The sequence below is a fragment of the Ailuropoda melanoleuca genome, chromosome 4 (assembly GCF_002007445.2).
Source record: "Ailuropoda melanoleuca isolate Jingjing chromosome 4, ASM200744v2, whole genome shotgun sequence".
Lineage (NCBI taxonomy): Eukaryota > Metazoa > Chordata > Mammalia > Carnivora > Ursidae > Ailuropoda > Ailuropoda melanoleuca.
The window spans coordinates 28,465,315-28,483,265 of record NC_048221.1 but is presented as its reverse complement, the minus strand read 5'-3'; the positions used below and the strand labels follow the sequence as shown (position 1 = coordinate 28,483,265).

Below are 17,951 nucleotides of genomic sequence, written 5' to 3'. Positions count from 1 at the left end.
GTAACTTGGTACCACACCTTGGAAACAGTGGCTGGGGGCTCGGGCTGGCTCAGTCAGTGGAGTGGTGAAGCGTGTGACCCTTGATCTCAGGGTTGTGAGTTCGAGCCCCACATTGGGCGGAGAGCTTACTTACAAATAAAATCTTTAAAAAAAGAAAATAACGGCGGAAGGTCTGACAAATGGAAGGCCAACACACGCCCTTTTAAAAAAGCAAGCAGACGTGTTTTCTTTCAACGATGTCCTTAGAATTCCACAAGACTGAGTCACAGCTCCAAGTGATAAACTGAAATCCGATTACCATGCAGCGATAACACACAGTTCTCTTCACGAGATTATTCCAGTATGAAGGAATAATAATGCACAGCCCTGAATGAGAAGATGGCTATCCTCACTTATGCCCATCACAGGGGCAGGGCTATGTGCCTGGGCAGTTTTCTCTGGATGGTGACCTGCAGCCCTTGGAGAGGTGAGTGACATCTTTGTGGCGTGTGGCCAACAATGAGAAACTCACAGGCAAAAGTGCTGAGGACGAGGCAGTGCAGAACCTGGTCAACTCCTAAGGAATCGAAAGTCCCACAGGTGTGTGCTCCGATATCACCAACAGCCTCATTTCCTTCAGAAACCGAAACGGGAACAAGGCTCCGAAGGACCACAAGGCGCTCGACCTGATGTGTGGCAGCTCTAGCTTTGGCATTGAGAAAGTCACAGAAAATTCTCTGGCTCCCATTTTCTTCCTTGAAATACAGCCCTCACCAGGGTGCCTGGCACCCAGTCAGGACTCTGTGTGGATTCCTTCGTTCAGCCCTCTCCACGACCTCGGGAAGTAAATGCTCCTCTGGTCCTCATTTTCCAGAGAACATTAACCAAGCTTCCTGTAACTTGCCCAAGGTCATCCTGGTAATAAGGGATGCAAGGGCCAGAATTCAAATTCTGGTCTGCGCTGGAACATGAAACAATTACCTAACCTAACTAGAGATAAGACATGGCATAGATCATCCCGTAATACCAGAACACTTTGGTACCGGCAGAAATTTTTTTTTTAATGTTTTTATAGCTTAAAAATACTTCATATTAACATAAAAGTGTGTTAATCCCCAACCTGTGCACAGACCAGGGGCTGGAAGGAGGTGGCCCTGTCTCCTCCACAGTCACAGGCCACATGGCAGAGAAGCCCCTCTGTACTGAACAGCATTTTGATCTATGATTTCAGGGAAGACATTGAGTGGAGATTTAATCACCTGGCACAGTGCTCAAGGTTGGAATGAACAGATCACACAAAAGATCAAAGAACCCAAATTTCAAACATCCAGCAAGGTGAAACCAGACTAAAACCCACAATACGAGATTTTACCATGTAAAATATTAGACTCAGACGAACCAACAAGTAAATACAATGCAGGACCAGGGAGAGACCAGACTGTTCTGTCCAAAGTAATTCGGAACGAACGTTCATACCAGCATTACTCATAAGGGCCAAAAAATGGAAACTACTCAAATGTCCATCGGGTGATGAATGCATAAACATAATGTGGTATATTCATAAGTGGGCTATTATTTGTCCATAAAAAGGAATGCAGTTCTGATACATATGAAATGAATGAACCTTGAAAGCATTATGGTCAGTAAAAGCAAGCCAATCACAAAAGGTCACATGTTGTGTGGTTTCATTTCTATGAAGTGTCCAGAATGGGCAAATTGATACAAAAGGTAAGCAGATTAGTAATGCCTAGGACTAGGAGGGAAAACTGGGAGGATTCTGCTAACAGTCTGTGGGTTTCTTTGGAGGGTGCTGAAAATGTTCTAAAACTGATTGTTGTAATGGTTGCACAACTGTGAATATTAGATGGGTGAACTGCATGGTATATGAAGTTAATAAAGCTGTTCGCAAAAACAACAACAAAAAAACATCTGGAGCATTTAGTTGTCTGTATGTTTAAACAGAGATAGCAGGGGCGTCTGGGTGGCTCAGTCAGTGAAGCATCTGACTCTTGATTTCAGCTCAGGTCATGATCTTAGGGTCGTGAGATGGAGCCCGACGTCAGGTTCCATGTTCGGCGGGGAGTCTACTTGAGATTCTCTCCCTCACCCTCTGCCCCCCACCCCGTGCACACTCTTGCACGCTCTCTTTCTCTTTGAAGTAATAAAGAAATCAATCTTTTAAAAAATAAATAAACAGAGATAGCAATAGAAATATCCCCAGAAATTCTACACCACTTTGCTTTCAGGAAAGACCTGCATTTGTACCTATTTTCACCAACCAAAAGAAATCTGAAGGGGATTTTTGCTTTTATAGAAAAAGGTGAAAAGCAAAAATTGTGTCCGTTGTCTGTTTTGCAGCAAGCCTTACAGAGGCAGTACGTACCCTGAGCAGCGAGAGTGGCCCCACTAAGCTCCTCCCTGAACGGCACTCGGCATCTCAGCATCGAGCCACCATAGGTTTGAACTGTGTCTATGAGCATCTGTGCTTTATCTTGATGTATTCTGTGCATCCGTAAGCAAGTTATGTCCTAAGGTATCAGAAAAACCTAAAACAGGTTATTTTTTGGGTTTGGGAATGCTCAAAAATTTTTTCACATAAGTTAATGGTAATTGCTTCTTGGCTTTACGCCATCTTGGCTTAGAAAAGAGTCCGATGAAAGAAACACTCTACTTTGGGATAGGGGGAGAATCCTATACGCTATAATTCTAGGAAAACAATCTGACCTATAAGTTGGCTCAAAATAAGGAAGAATAATGAAAAAGTTTGCCAACATGAAGTAAGTAGTAAGCGCTTCAGCGCTGGAAGCATTCAAGCAGAGACCGCCTGGCTTTACAGGGAAGAATACAACCAAAGGGATTTTTTTCATTTATAGGCTGAAAGCTCCAAGAAGCTATTGCTAAATACTAAAATTCTAATATTTGCCATGGATGACACTTAAGTAACTGAAGAATTAATCACTGAATTTGGATATGTTTGAGAACACAAAATAGGGCGGCAGGCTGCCTGCAATCAAATCCATTCTCTGTACCATTTCGTAATATGGCCTTAGGGAAGCAATCAGCCCGAAATTCAGCTTTTTATTTTCTATAATGGAGTTAATAATAATAACATAAATCAATACTTTATAGACTAATTGGTAAGAATTCAACAGCAAAATGATGAGGCCCTTTCTCATAAGATCTCAGTGAATTTTTAGCCATATGAGTCAAAGCCATACCATCTCAGCATTTTTAGTAACACTACATGGACGATAATAGAAAAACTTCTAACTAAAACTAAAATACTATCCAGTAGCATTCACTGATTAAAAAGGGCAGACTCTCTGCAAAACAGAGATCCCAGCATATATGTTGTTTTCCAATAAATATCCAAGAGGTCTAAGAAACACTAGGGCTACTTTAATAACTTAATGAAGGTACGGGGCAATATCGGACAGTAAGAGTCTCCTAACAAAAAACTAATATGCTTCCAACTACTGAACTTGCTAAATGAACACAATATGAGTTGAGTTTATGGATATCCTACCTTACCCTTATTCTTACAGTTGACAGCTTGTTTTCACACCAACTCACTTTGCTGGATGTTATTTTAACATCAAGAATAGAAGTCCCATGCCACCAAAACACGCTCGTAATATGGCTGTTTGACAGGCTCCAACGAGTAGAAGTTAAGTCTTTATTACATGCTTAGGAAGTCCATATGTGTATTTTACAAGGTCTCAGCTCTCCTTCGAACCTTGTCTATTATAAATACAGGCTTTAGATATATTCTCACTTTGAGATCACTTACACCGTTGACTATTTGCAGGGCAAACGAATGCAATCAAACACTAAAGCTTCGAGATTAGAGAACTGCCAAGGTCTGAACTATATCAACAGCTTGAAATCAGCTCATTCAACACTGCTTTGACAGTATTACACCCGCAAAACAAACATGGCAACAGTGTGCATGGCAGGTACGGCATCACGGGCCAGCACACTGTGCCTGCAACTTATAGGGAGACATCCTCTCAGACAGCTCACCCTGCGACCAACGCTGCCTGGGCTGTTCGGGAGCTCACAGAAGGAAAGGGGGAAACTCCCAAACCTCTGCTGGAGGTCAAGAAGAAAACTTTTGTCTTGCAACCTGTGCTTTAAAAAGAAAAATGCTAGGGCACACCTGGGTGGCTCAGTCCGTTAAGCATCTGCCTTTGGCTCAGGTCATGATCCCGGGGTCCTGGGATCCAGTCCCACATGGGGCTTCCTGCTCAGCGGGGAGTCTGCTTCTCCCCCTCCTCCCTGATCTATGCTCACTCACTCTCTCTTTTTCTTTCTCTCTCTCGCAAATAAATAAAATCTTAAAAAAAAAGAAAAAGAAAAATGCTAAACGTTTACTTTTCCACAGAAAAATCACTTGACAAAACCCAACACCCTTTCATAGTAAAAACACTCAACAAACAGGAAAAAAAAAAGGAACTTACTCAACCTGATAAAGGGCATCCACAAAAACCCCAAAGCTATCACCATCAATGCTACAGGACTATGTCTTCCCACTACCTTCAAGAATAGTGTGAGGGTGTCTGCTCACCACCTCTCTTCTAAGAACCACTTCGGTTCACTTCTACACTGGAAGTTCTAACCAGGGTAATTAAGCAAGAAAAAAGAAATAAAAGGCATGCAGATTTGAAAAGAAAAAGTAAAACTACCTCTATTTGCAGAGGGCATGATCTTGTATATAGAAATTCTAAGGAATCCACCAAAAAACCCCATCAGAGCTAATAATTCAACAAAGCTGAAGTTCAGCAAGGTTGCAGGATACATAATAAATATACAAAAATCAATCATATTGCTGTACATCAACAATGAACAATCCAAAAATGCAATTAAAATCTGTGTTTCATATCAACCTTGTCCCAAAAAAAATCCCAGATTCCCAATCTACTCGCAGGAAATTATAGTCATTCCGAGGATGTCCATTTGTGGCTCTTGGAAGACTAACTCAATCATACCTTAAGCACTTAAAGACTCATTTGTTCATTTAATATACACTTATCAAGTACTTCCTATATCGATACTAGGCACTAGGGAAATAGCAGTGAACAAAAATTCCCTACCGCCTCCCTCCATGAAACTCACATTGTAGAGGGAATACAACACAACAGACGAACAAAAAAAAATTGTAATTTCCGGTAGCGCTAACCGTCTTAACAAAGGTAACACCGAGAAGAGAGATGGAGGCTGATGGGAAGGTGGGGTGTGCCTTAGATGCAGAGGTCAAGGAAGTCTCTGAGAAGGTTAACAGTCTAACAGTGAACCAAATCAAGAAGGGGCATGGGGTGGGGGGTTGGTTTCTGTGTCGTTTCTTTTTTTTTTTTTTTAATATTTATTTATTAAGTGATCTCTACAACCGGCATAAGACTCTAACTCACAACCCCGAGACCAAGAGGTGTAGGCTCTTCTGACTGCGCCAGCCAACTGCCCTGGTTTCTGTGTAATTTCCACACAACTGCAGAGGCATGTATAAGAATTCTGGGATGAAGGGGCGCCTGGGTGGCACAGCGGTTAGGCGTCTGCCTTCGGCTCAGGGCGTGATCCTGGCGTTATGGGATCGAGCCCCACATTGGGCTCCTGCTATGAGCCTGCTTCTTCCTCTCCCACTCCCCCTGCTTGTGTTCCCTCTCTCGCTGGCTGTCTCTATCTCTGTCGAATAAATAAATAAAATCTTAAAAAAAAAAAAAGAATTCTGGGATGAAAACAGGAGTGTTGTATTCTTAAATCACCCAGTGTGCAGGGCAAGCAAGGGGGGTTGTCCAAGGCCAGTCCCTGCAGGGGAAGACAGGGCTCCACCCATACAAGACCTTGCAGGCATGGTCCAGAGTAAAAGCTTTATTTACCCTGATATGTGTTGGGAATCCACTGGGCAGGGAAAGGAGGAGGAATGAAGGGAAGTGATACGAGGTGATCACTCTTCTTCTCTGTGGAATAAATGGTCAGGAACGCTGACCTCAAACACATGGTTGCGTAATCACTTGCTGTGTGACCCTCAGTATGCCACTCTACCTCTCTGAACCAATATCTACTATAGCTCAGCTGCCCCCTAGATGATACATTTGAAAGCTCTTTGCAAACTGAAATTTGCTGCTGAATGTACAGCAACATTATCATCCTTCCTGAGGCCTTCCCTAACCTCCTAAAACAGAAGTGATTTCTTTCTCTAGAAGCAAGGAGCACTTTATCAGTCTACCTCCTTTAATACTTACCACTTTCTATTCGGTATTATAAGCATTATCTGTGTATCTTATCACTTCTTCTAGACACGAGATGCAAATCTCACCTCTGCAGAATTGATCACTCCCTATTTACGGGCTCCCTCTGCCCCACTGTAGGCCACAGTCAGAGTATCCACATCATTTTATTGCAATTATCTACATGTCCATCTTTGTCACTAGACTATAAATTCCTTTGAAAAGAGGGTCCATATGTTCATATCTGTACTTCCAGTGCCTACATTACTGAAAAAGAGGAAGCTTTTCATGTGTTTGAAATTTCCCTTTTTCCTACTGATCAAGAGTCCCCTCAACACGTGAGTAAAATAAACATCCTTACAGAATTCAAACTATTTATGAAAACAAAGGCCTTAAAAACGTTGGCGACATGTATTTGCATATAACAAATGTAATTTTTAGAAAATAATATACTCACCTAACAAGCCTGGGAGGATCTTTACATCTGGCAAAAAGCTGCTAACATTTTGTTTGTTTTAACTGCAATGTCTAGGCAGTAAAACCAGAACTCTTAGTTTGGATTTCCCAACACAATGTAACAGTTCTTACCCCCAAAGAGTCTCAAGACTTGACTTAAGTTAATCTTCCAAGATACATTTTCTCTTTTACTGACAAATAACATGTAAATTGAAGGTATACGACTTGTTAATTTTTTACATTTATAGATTGTACTATGATTGCCATTGTAGCGATAATTAACACCGCTACCACATTACTTAATTATTCTTCTTTCAGTGGTTGGAATAATTAAGTTCTAGTCTCTTAGCAAGTTTGTTAATTATAATACAACATCGTCTATATTCACGGTAGTGTGCATTAGGTCTCTAGGGCTAATTTACTATACAGGGGACGTTTGTACCCTTAAACCTCTGCCTTACCCCTCCACCCCTCCCCTCATGCTCTAGTAGCCACCATTTTACTCTGTTTTTACGAGTTTGGCTTATTTATTTCAATTTTTTTATATTTGGGGCGCCTGGGTGGTGCAGTCGTTAAGCGTCTGCCTTCGGCTCAGGGCGTGATCCCGGAGTCCTGGGATCCAGCCCCACATCAGGCTCCTCCACTGGGAGCCTGCTTCTTCCTCTCCTACTCCCCCTGCCTATGTTCCCTCTCTTGCTGGCTGTCTCTCTGTCAAATAAATAAATAAATAAAATCTAAAAAATAAAAATAAAAAAAATAAAATAAATTTTTTATACTACAAAATGCGAAATTATTTTACTAAAGTACACTAATGAATTAAATTGATTACATCGGGGGGCAATTATTTTAAATCTAATGGTTCCTATAAAATGGGAATGCCTAAAATCCAAGTCTAATTCCTATCGTGTGCTATCCTCTTTCCCAAAATAACGTAAATTAAAATCAGTTTTTGTATTTTTGATAAACACGTAAAAGTACCTAAAAACTCAAAGCAGAAGACACAGAAATGTGAAGTTCCTTTTCTCACTCGAAGTTCAACGTCGGCTTCTCTATTCCCTCCTGTCCGTCCGAAAGAACTGGTTACAGAGACTGGAGGGGTAGACGAAAACCTGCAGTGTATTTCTGTAGGCTCTTCTGATCCTCTGTGCTGTGTGGGAATCAGTTTCATACCCAAGATTACTACTAGTCTATCACTCTTTCTGCTGAAAACGTATCAGCAACTTGTTCTGAGGCATCAACAGCAGTCTAGAGCAAGCTGCTCATTTAACATGTTTCTATGTCTGCTGACAGATGAGCGGTTCTCAAAGTATGGTCAAGGCCAGCAGCATCAACATCAACAGGGACCTTGTTGGACATTTGGACATGCAGATTTGGGGGCCCCACCAGAGACCTACTAAGTCAGAAACTCTGGTGTGTGGGGTTCAGCAGTCTCTGTTTTAAAGAGTCCTGGATGGGGGCGCCTGAGTGACTCAGTCAATGAAGCATCTGCCTTTTGCTCAGGGTCATGATCTCAGGGTCCTGGGATCAAGCACCACGTGGGGCTCCCTGCTCAGCAGGGAGTCTGCTACTCCCGCTGCCCCTCCCCTGCTTGTGCTCTCTCTGGCTCTCTCTCAAACAAATAAAATTTAAAAAAATAAAAGTAGGGGCGCCTGGGTGGCACAGCGGTTAAGCGTCTGCCTTCGGCTCAGGGCATGATCCCGGCTTGTGGGATCGAGCCCCACATCAGGCTCCTCCACTATGAGCCTGCTTCTTCCTCTCCTATTCCCCCTGCTTGTGTTCCCTCTCTCGCTGGCTGTCTCTATCTCTGTCAAATAAATAAATAAAATCTTTTTTAAAAATAAAGAAATAAATAAATAAATAAAAATAAAAAGAGTCCTGGATAATTCTGATGTGCGAAGTTTGAGAACTACTGTGCTATGCAGATTTAAAAATAGCCTCTCTGCAGAACTTACACAGTTTAAGGAAAATAACTGTGAAAACATTTATGTGTCAGTGAAGCCATATGCAAGATACAAGGGCCACAAAAGGGGGGGGGACCTGTTTTTTTGAGATAAGGGACGGCTTCACGGAGGAGGCTACTCTTCAATTAAAACATCAGAGTACGAGTTTAGAAAAAAAACAAGTGCAACAAGCATTCTGGACAGAAAGAAACCGAAACGGAAGATTTTAATCTAGACCTTAATCAGGCTCATATTCTGTGGTGGTTGATGTTTTACACCCTCTATAGAATCCGTGGCTCTTGATCTGGTTGGCAGAACTTCACGGTTAAGTCCCTATCCACTTTGAAGGATACACGGAAATATCTAGAAAACAAAGCAGGGAAGCCAGACTCTATAAGACAGCAGTATAATATTGTGGCTAAAGGTCTGAATCAGAGAAAGAACTGGCACAAATATTAACTTTTAGGTACTCTATATACTTAATACTTATGTATAAATATTTGTGCCCACAGTCAAGTTGCTAATTTAATTTTCTTTTATGTAAGGGGAGGTAATAGTACCCATGCTACAAAGGCTACTATTTGTCAGGATGAGCAACTGAGATAAAGAATTTGGGAATTTTTAGATTCCACATTTAAGTGATATCATATAGGGGGGTGCCTGGGTAGCTCAGTCGGTTAGGGGTCTGACTCTTGATTTCCGCTCAAGTCATCAAGCCCTGAGTTCTCTCTCTCCCTCTCCCTCTGCCACTCCCCCCACTCTTCACTCACACTCTCGCTCTATTGAATGAATGAATAAATAAATAAATAAATAAATAAATAAATAAATAAATAATATCATATAGTACTTGTTTCTTCTCTGATGTAACTCATTTAGCACAACATGCTCAAGGTCCCTTCATGTTGTTGCAAATGAGAGGGTGTCCTCCTCCCTCGTTGAGATACATTCTCTAAGGGTTTGACAATTATCATACTACTTCGGGGAAAGTACACGAATTCTTCTTTCTACCCTTATTGTCAAAGAAACTTGAGATGATAAATATTTTGAACCATGTGAAACCGCGAACACTGCAAAGCATGTCAACTGACCTGGAAAATTCCTTCAACTGAGCCAGTCTTTAAAAGGATCCCCCAAAGAGCTCTCCAAAGGAAGACAGTTAACTTTTTTTTTCTGATGGGGGTGGACAAGAAAATGTCTCCATCTTAGAAAAAACTCACTATTCATAAAAAAGCATGGAATGCTCAAGTATTATTAACCAGGTATTTCATAGTTTAGTACCAAAAACACTGAAGAAAACATGGCAATGTTTTATTCCTATGTGGCCCTCATATTCATATAAAAAGGCAGAAAACCAGAATAGCAGAACTTGTTCGGATTAAATGAGTTAGCTCAAGTACACTACCCTCAGAATGAAGATCACGCCAACCTCCTCATCTCAAAATCTGCTCTGGCCAACAACTCCGTAAAAAAGGTCCGGAATAAGGTCCAGGAAGCAAGCCTACACTTCTCTCCCCATCATTTTATTTCCCACCAATAAGATCATCCATTTAAAGCACACATCTAGCTGACCAATTCCCACTGCCCTGTGGCCAAGAAATACCACTTAAATGCACGTCTCAGTCACCAGCCCCTACTCAGCATCTTTGGGCACATTACCGCAGCCTGAGTAACTTCTCCAATCCTATGATTTACTGTCCATTACTTGAAATTGCTGTTCTCCATCCACCTTCTAACCGTTTTCCAACGTTTCGCTCCTGGCACAGCGCTCCTCAGCAGCCTGATGGAACAGCTCCTGAAGAGAAAATGAGCCCAGAACAAAAGACGAGCACACTCGCGACGCTTGTGAACTTGGAGAACCTCCAGGTCAACGGTGACCCACCATTTAGCATCACTTCACAAACTCCATGTGCCTTGAAAAGAATCCACAGTAAACTATTGCCCTTTTCATCTCCTTCTTACCGGAGACCACAAAAGCAATGTCAGTTGCAAGCTTTAGGATACTGCTTTCCTGACGCACGAGGTTGGTAAGCAACTTTATTCACAAAGCTCTCTCTGTATGACATCATGGAGACCTCTCACCTTCAAGGTTAAAACAAAGCAGCAATACAGACGAAGAGCTAAGGAAGCCATTTCACAGTAACCGAACTACCAGTGTCTGTCTGTCTGTCCTTCCTGTGCCCCTCTTTCATCCAGAAAATAAGTGAGCTACAGATCTAATTTAGGCAATCCTGAAGTCCGTGCACGCACCCAGGGTGAACTACACAAAGTCACAAACGCTCATCTCCCAGGGTCCCTCCCTGCCGACCTTCAACTTCCCATATGGAGTCCATAAGAAGCAACATCATGGTGAAAATAAACAGTCATTGTCTCAATGAAAAACTGTCCTCATTACCTACACCCTGGAGAATGCATATGGCGTGTTGGTTACAAACACAACTTTGCACAGGCCTGGGTGCATTAACCAACAAAGATGCTTAGGCACCATGAGACCCAAATCAAGCTATCCAAGCTCTCTGAGCTTCCTTCCTTCCTCATAAAATATAAGTGATTCCTACCTTGCAGAAATGTTGGATGAAATAAAGTAGACATTTCCTCATGACCATGAAGCACAGGGTCAGAGCTGGATCAATGGTCGCTGTTCTCCCCACCTTCCCTCACCCCATCTCCAAACTGCTTCGACTTAATCACACCTTATCCCCAGATCCAAATAATTTACCATCACCATGGGCCTGGCAACACTGGAAGTTGATAGGGTGGTGTTGCTAGAAAAAGAGAAAGTTAGGAGGCAGATGGGAAGGAGCAGGGGACAGTTTATGTTCCAGTTAGACAAAAGTGCAAGAGAATGTAAACTCTGGGTAGCTCTGTTCCTCAGTGGACACCCCAGAAAAATATTCATAGCATGAAAAGAAAATGCAGAAGTGGAAGTCACGCCCTACAACTGAGATCGGTGATAAATCTGTCCATAAATCCTGGCTTATCTCAACTATCTGCACTGGAGGGCTAAGGTATGACCCAAAAAAACCATGGCAGTGTTCCACTGTAGCTGGTGTTCTCTTCACACAGGAATGTTTGACCAAAGGGCAGAAAGATTTTCCTTTGGCTTAGTTTACAATGAAGCTGGAAAACATTAAACCGCACCTCATTTGACCTTAATAAACCCAGGACAGCTTTACTCATTTCTCCCAAGTTCTCCCATTGGATTCTTTCATATTTTAAACTTCTTTTAATGATTTTCCACTGCGTTCAGCAAATAAAGAATCCTCCCATTGATAATTAAACACCTGCCAATTCCTACAAAGGCATTCTAAAATAAAAAAAGTGTACAGTCTGATGAATAAAACATCCCCTTTATTCCACAGGGCTGAGTTCAAATAAAGGAAATTGGGTCATTAAAAAAAAACTGTCAATTCTTTAAGGCTTGGTTCCTGCACGTCAGTGACCATATTTATATTTAGATTACTCTGAGGTGAAAGGTTATATATTAAAATATTTATTGCTCTAAGAATACTTAAAAAGAAGTAGGTCTGGTAAAGTCAGCAGTCATCATGGAGAGTAGAAAACAGGTAGGTTATTACTGCATTTTAATTTTCTATTGAAAATTTCAAACATTCAAAAATAGAGATTAGAGTCCCCACATAAATATCTCCTGCCTTCAATAATTATCAGACAGGAAAAATCTTTATTTTATCATATATGAAAAATCTTATTTTTTTCCCCAGCTCAAGCTTGGTTAACTTTAACTCCCGGCATCATGGTTTTCCATAACTAACTCAGTATCTATCACTAAAAGATAAGGACTCTTTTTTAAATAAAATTCCATAACTGCCACCTTGTCCATACTCAAAAAGTAACAATAATGCCGTGAGTCAGAGAATCAGTACTCAAAACTCCCCATCTCAAAAGAAAGAAAAAAAAAAGCTTAATGTTGATTTCATCAAATCAGTATCCAAAATCCACACTGTGCATTTGGTTGGTATGCCTCTTTAATCCTTTTTAATCCAAAGGTTCTTTTCTGACTCTTTAAACCATTCAATACATTTGTCAAATAAATGGAGTCACGTGAAGTATAGACTTCTTCTCGTTCTGGGTTTTGCTGATTGCATGCCACATGTGTCCTTTTCCATTGTCCTCTATCCCCAGCATGCGATCAAGAGGGTTGATCTGACTCAAATTATTACTCGTTTTTCCAAGAAAACATCATAGGTGGTGAGACAGGCCACATAAATTAAACTGGATGACAACTTAATCATTTGCCAACCAGACTTCCTCTCCTCCAGGCATTTACCGCTAACTATGTTTGGAGGTGGGCATCCAGGACAGGATACAAGCAGCACCAGCTAAAGGGTGGTCATCTTCCAGGGTGCCTGGGTGGCTCAGTCAGTTAAAGCGTCTGCCTTCGGCTCAGGTCATGCTCCCAGGATCCTGGGATCAACCCCTACATAGGGCTCCCTGCTCAGCAGGGAGTCTGCTTCTCCCTCTCCATCTGACTGCCTCTCCCTCTTGTGCTCTCTCGCTCACTCTTTCTCAAATAAATAAATAAAATCTTTAACAAAAAAAAAAAAAAAAAAAAAAAGAGTGGTCATCTTCCTTTCTGGGCAGAGCTCCTAACTCTGAGAAGGTTAATAACTTGGTGGGTGCAGAGAAAACTAATCCCAATATCATCTTTGATTTCACATGGAAACATCCCAATTCTTTGGCACATGTAGGTTTTGAACACTCCAAACGAAAAAGACCACATTCAAGTCACCCACCCATTCCACAATCTGCCAATATGGAAAATGCAACCCCTTATGTCTTATGCTACATAAAAAAATGGAATCCAGGCTACAAAATCCCTTTTTAATGGCACGCCAGCAGGCAAATATAGATTTTCAAGCAATAAGCAATCTCTACTATCACTGCTAAAGGAGGGGGGGAAAAACAGCCTTTCTTTTTTGCTGCTGTCAGTATGGACGATTAGAGGGTAGAAAAATGCATTTTTAGTTTTTAGAAAAGCTTTATCGGGAAACAGGCCACCATGAAGTAATTCATCTATAAAGCAATAAGGGATGTCATCAATTTTACCTTACACTTGAATCACACTCTTGATTCCTATCCGGCTGTATTTCAATTATGCCTTTTATTTGAAGACAAGTCCCTACAAATACATAATGCTGCTTAAAAGTGATCTTCGAAAAAAGAAAAAAAAACACCCTATCGGGACAGGAAAGTTACTTATTTCATACATAAACTACTCCACTTCAGTCAGGAGGTAACAGTCTCCATGCCTGAAATATTTGGAAAGAAAAAGGAGCTGTAAGAACACTGCGTTAACATTTTCTCTTCCAGATTTAAACAGTTGAAAAAAAGTCTCCAACGGTAGAAATTTCAGCATTTTTTTTTAACGTTTATAACGGGAATGTGATTTAAACAAGTCCCACCCTCCGGAGCCCGCATTGGAGGCTGAGATGTTGAGAAGCATCGGTACAGATACTTTAAATAGCCTGAGATGGTATGTTCTGGGCACACCGTGGGAGGACACTCCAGGCCATCACCGTCCTGTGAGTCACCAGGAGCACCCAGTGACCCATAATGTGTAGGACGGTGACCACACTGATACTTCATTCTAAAGAATTCTGAAGAGTACGAAATAACAAATAGCAGACTCTTCTTAGTCATGGGCTTGAAAGCTACCCAAGTGAAGACTCACAACCAAGAGGGCCATCAGAGCTGATAGTCACTGCCCTCAAATTACAACAAAGTCCCCTTTCACAAGCCCTTACTAATTCTAGAATCTAAAAATAAAAATTAAAAGTGATTTACAAAACAGGACACTTGGGGTGGGCAGAGGCAATTCTTCAGAGAGAAGTATTTGATAATTTTATAAAGAATTTCCATAATGAGAAAAAGAATGAAAGACTAAAACTTCATTGATAATAGGTTACGTATGTATGTACTGTGACTGGTTAAACCATGTCCCCCCCAAAAGGATATGTTGCAGTCCGAACCTCCAGTACCTCAGAATGGGGCCTTATTTGGAAATAGGGTCTTTACAAAGGTAATTAAGTTACAATGAGGCCATTAAAGTGGGTCCTAATCCAATATGATGGTGTTCTTACAAAAAAGGGAACATTTGGACACACAAACACATATAAAGAGAAGATGATATGAAGACACAGAGAGAAGATAACCATCTACTAGTCAAGGAGAAAGGCCTGGAACAGACCCTCCCCTCACAGCCCTCAGAAAGAACCAATCCTGCCAGACACCCTGATCTAGCACTTCTGATCTCCAGTGCTGCAAAACAATTTCTGTTGTTCGAACCATCCAGCTGGTGGTACTTTGTTACAGCAATCCTAGGAAAGGAATGTATACATATGTGATATGTATATAACACCAGATAATAGTAACAACCATTTCAAAAGAAAAGTATCAGCTGTCAATCATGATGGTAAGTACTTTGTTGTACCTGTTGCCATTAAATCAGTACAATGACCCCCACAGCTTACAGTATTAGTATCCTCATTTTGCAGATAGGGAATCTGAACTTTGGGATCAGGAACTGCATTCTGATGCTGCTATCAGAGACCCATTACAGGGGCTTAAACACGTAAGGGTTGATTTCTTTCATCTAACAAGAAATCTGGAGGTAAGTGGCTGCAGGTAGACAGCAGCTCAAAGATGCCCCGTCTCTGCAATTCCCTTGACCTTTCCCTCATGGTCTCAAAATGGCTGCTGTAGCTCCTAGCCATCACATCTGTATCCCATATCTGAAATGCAAAATGTGAAAAATTTTTTTAAAATAATAAAAAATAAAAAATATACTTCCCACTGGAATAAATCCCTTCAGAACAGTTTTCCTGGAAGCGCCTAAACAACTTCTACTTGTAATTCATCAAACACCCTTATTTGCACCACTGGAAGTTAGGCAATGTATTTTTTTAGTCAGATTTATTGCTATCCCCAATAATACAAGGATTCAGTTAGAAGGAAGGATGGAATAGATCTCGATTAAACAAATCCACCAGAGGCTCAAAGAGGTTCAAAACGTGCCCAAGTTCACAGCTATGAAATGGGAGAGTTAACATTTAAATCCAGTCTCATCTGAATCCCAATCTCATACATGGAACCACCATATTATACTATACCCTTGGCAAACCCAAAACCTTCTGAAGGGTGATCCTGATTGAAAAAGAGTTGGAGAAGGTTTGGCCTCTCAAGGGGTGCTCCTGAGCTCAGTGGCTTCTCCTCTTGGGTTTCTAAGTAAACTGAACACCTCTGAGCACCCCAGGAAGCATCAGGCCAACAGAGCCTCTGGTGTGCTTCCAAAAGAGCATTTTCTGAGGAAATTCTAGAGGATGCATTTGGTGCTTGGCAATAAGATTTAAGAATAGACTTACACTGCCTGCTACTATCCCCTCGGGTATTTGTTTGTGCAAGTGATATTTATAATCCTCAAACAGGTGAAGGCTTTCACAGGTAGTCATTTACTTGGCTTCTACAAACAGCAACTGGAAGTTTTCTTCAAGTTGTCTTTAATTGCTCCTTTCCAATTACAGATGGCCTGTATTTATAGGCAGCCGCTCTACTTCATTGTCAATACTTTGTCTCTGCTAATTGAAAGAGATTCTCTTCCCCAATGTTAGGTGGCATCACTGAGGACTCAAATTCTCTAGCCTGATGCAAAGGTGACCAACACTAGCCTGAAGAACCACAGCTGTAGCACTCCCTAACCACATCACTCACTCATCAGGGCTTTCATGAGGAATCCAGAGCCCCTCAAGGTCCTTCACCACCGTCTCTAGGTGATAATCCCCCCACTTTCCTCTGTATTTTCCATGCAGGTTCCCTGTCCTCCCCAGCCAAGCAAAGCAGAATCTCACCAAGGAAGGATCTGATTCTTAAGTGAAATATCATCCCTAAAACCAAGACATGGTAGAGGCCAACTCATTCTAACACCAGTTAGCCACTGGCTCCCACTATCCTGGTTCCTGCCCGTTGCAAGTTGGCTATCCCATTTTTCCTTGGTCCTGAAAATAAACCTATAGTACCCTTCCAAAGCCAAATTTTTACTTAAGTCAGTGAGAATCTATCACATTGCTAACAATTAAGGAAACCCTCTTGCATCAGTGTGATATGCATGTGAGATATTTCCCTGATATTAAGACACACAGTTGGAAATTAAGTCTTTCCTTCAGCTTTCAGGAGGACATGCCTGGAATTCTAGAACAGGAAAATAAGGATATTATTACTTTAAGTAAAAGTAGCAAAATAATAATCTCCCTGTATTGCATTCAGGATGCAAATATGCCTTTCTAAAGACAACTTGCTAGAAAGGAAGCGATTGAGGCACTTAATCTGATTCATTAAGAGGCAGTCTGCTAACTGGAAATAACCAAAATACATCACCTTTCGTCTTTGCTCAGTAATCCACACAATTTATCCTTCTGGCCTATTAAGGTAAGACTGTTACAGAATGAGCAAAATCAGAAAACAGATTCTAAAAGACATGAAAAGTTTTACTCTGCTCGGTTACAGGATTTACAATGATTTGCATAATAAATCAGAGAAAAACACGTTCAGTTATAAGAGCCAAGTAATTTACAAGATTCCTAAGTCCCTGTTGTTTAGTAAAATTAGATCTTTACCTGCAGTGTCTGAAATTCCAACAACATAATCTTTCAAATCAAAATGGGTGGCAGGTCCTAAAATACGCACTGCAATCTGTCACTTAAAAATAATAGCCAAAAAACAAAAAAAAATTATCACCCAATGTGACTGACAACACAGAACTGCAGAAGTGTACCAACTTCTGTTTGGCACTAATTACAATTAGCAAAATCTCATTTCTGAAATTCTTCCCACTCCCCCTTACTCCTCCACCTTCCCTAATTCCAACCAAAGTCTTCTGAGTCAACCCAAAGTTACGTCTTCTGATTCAGCACAAAAATGCCTTTTTTACTTGACAACTAAGAATTAGTTCTTTGATGACTCACTCAGCATGGTGCTGGACAGCAAGGCAAGAAAAGGCAACCAACCACAAAAGAAACTTAAGACTTGGTTTCCATTCTCCAGAAACCAAATGTGCTTGGGGGAAAAGGCAAGTGAAAGGACACCTAAGTGAATGATCATGTAACTGGGCCAGGCAAATACTGTCACTGTGGTGTCTAAGAGCTCTGAGGTTAGGGAAACCAGTGTTGGCCAGACCAAGTAAAGACTTTCAAGAAATACTTCCAAGAATTGGGGTGCCTGGGTGGCTCAGTCGGTTAAGCATCTGACTCTTGCCTTCAGCTCAGGTCATGAGCTCAGGGTCGTGACATCGAGGCCTGTGTCAGGCTCCACACTAGACATGGAACCTGCTTAAGATTCTCCC

General features: G+C 41.3%; 1 protein-coding gene across 3 annotated transcripts in view; it reads right to left on the bottom strand.

The window, feature by feature from the left end:
* Nucleotides 1-17,951, bottom strand: part of PTPRG (protein tyrosine phosphatase receptor type G) — a 691,435-nt gene that overhangs the window by 621,789 nt on the left and 51,695 nt on the right. The gene's annotated exons all lie outside the window — the stretch shown is intronic.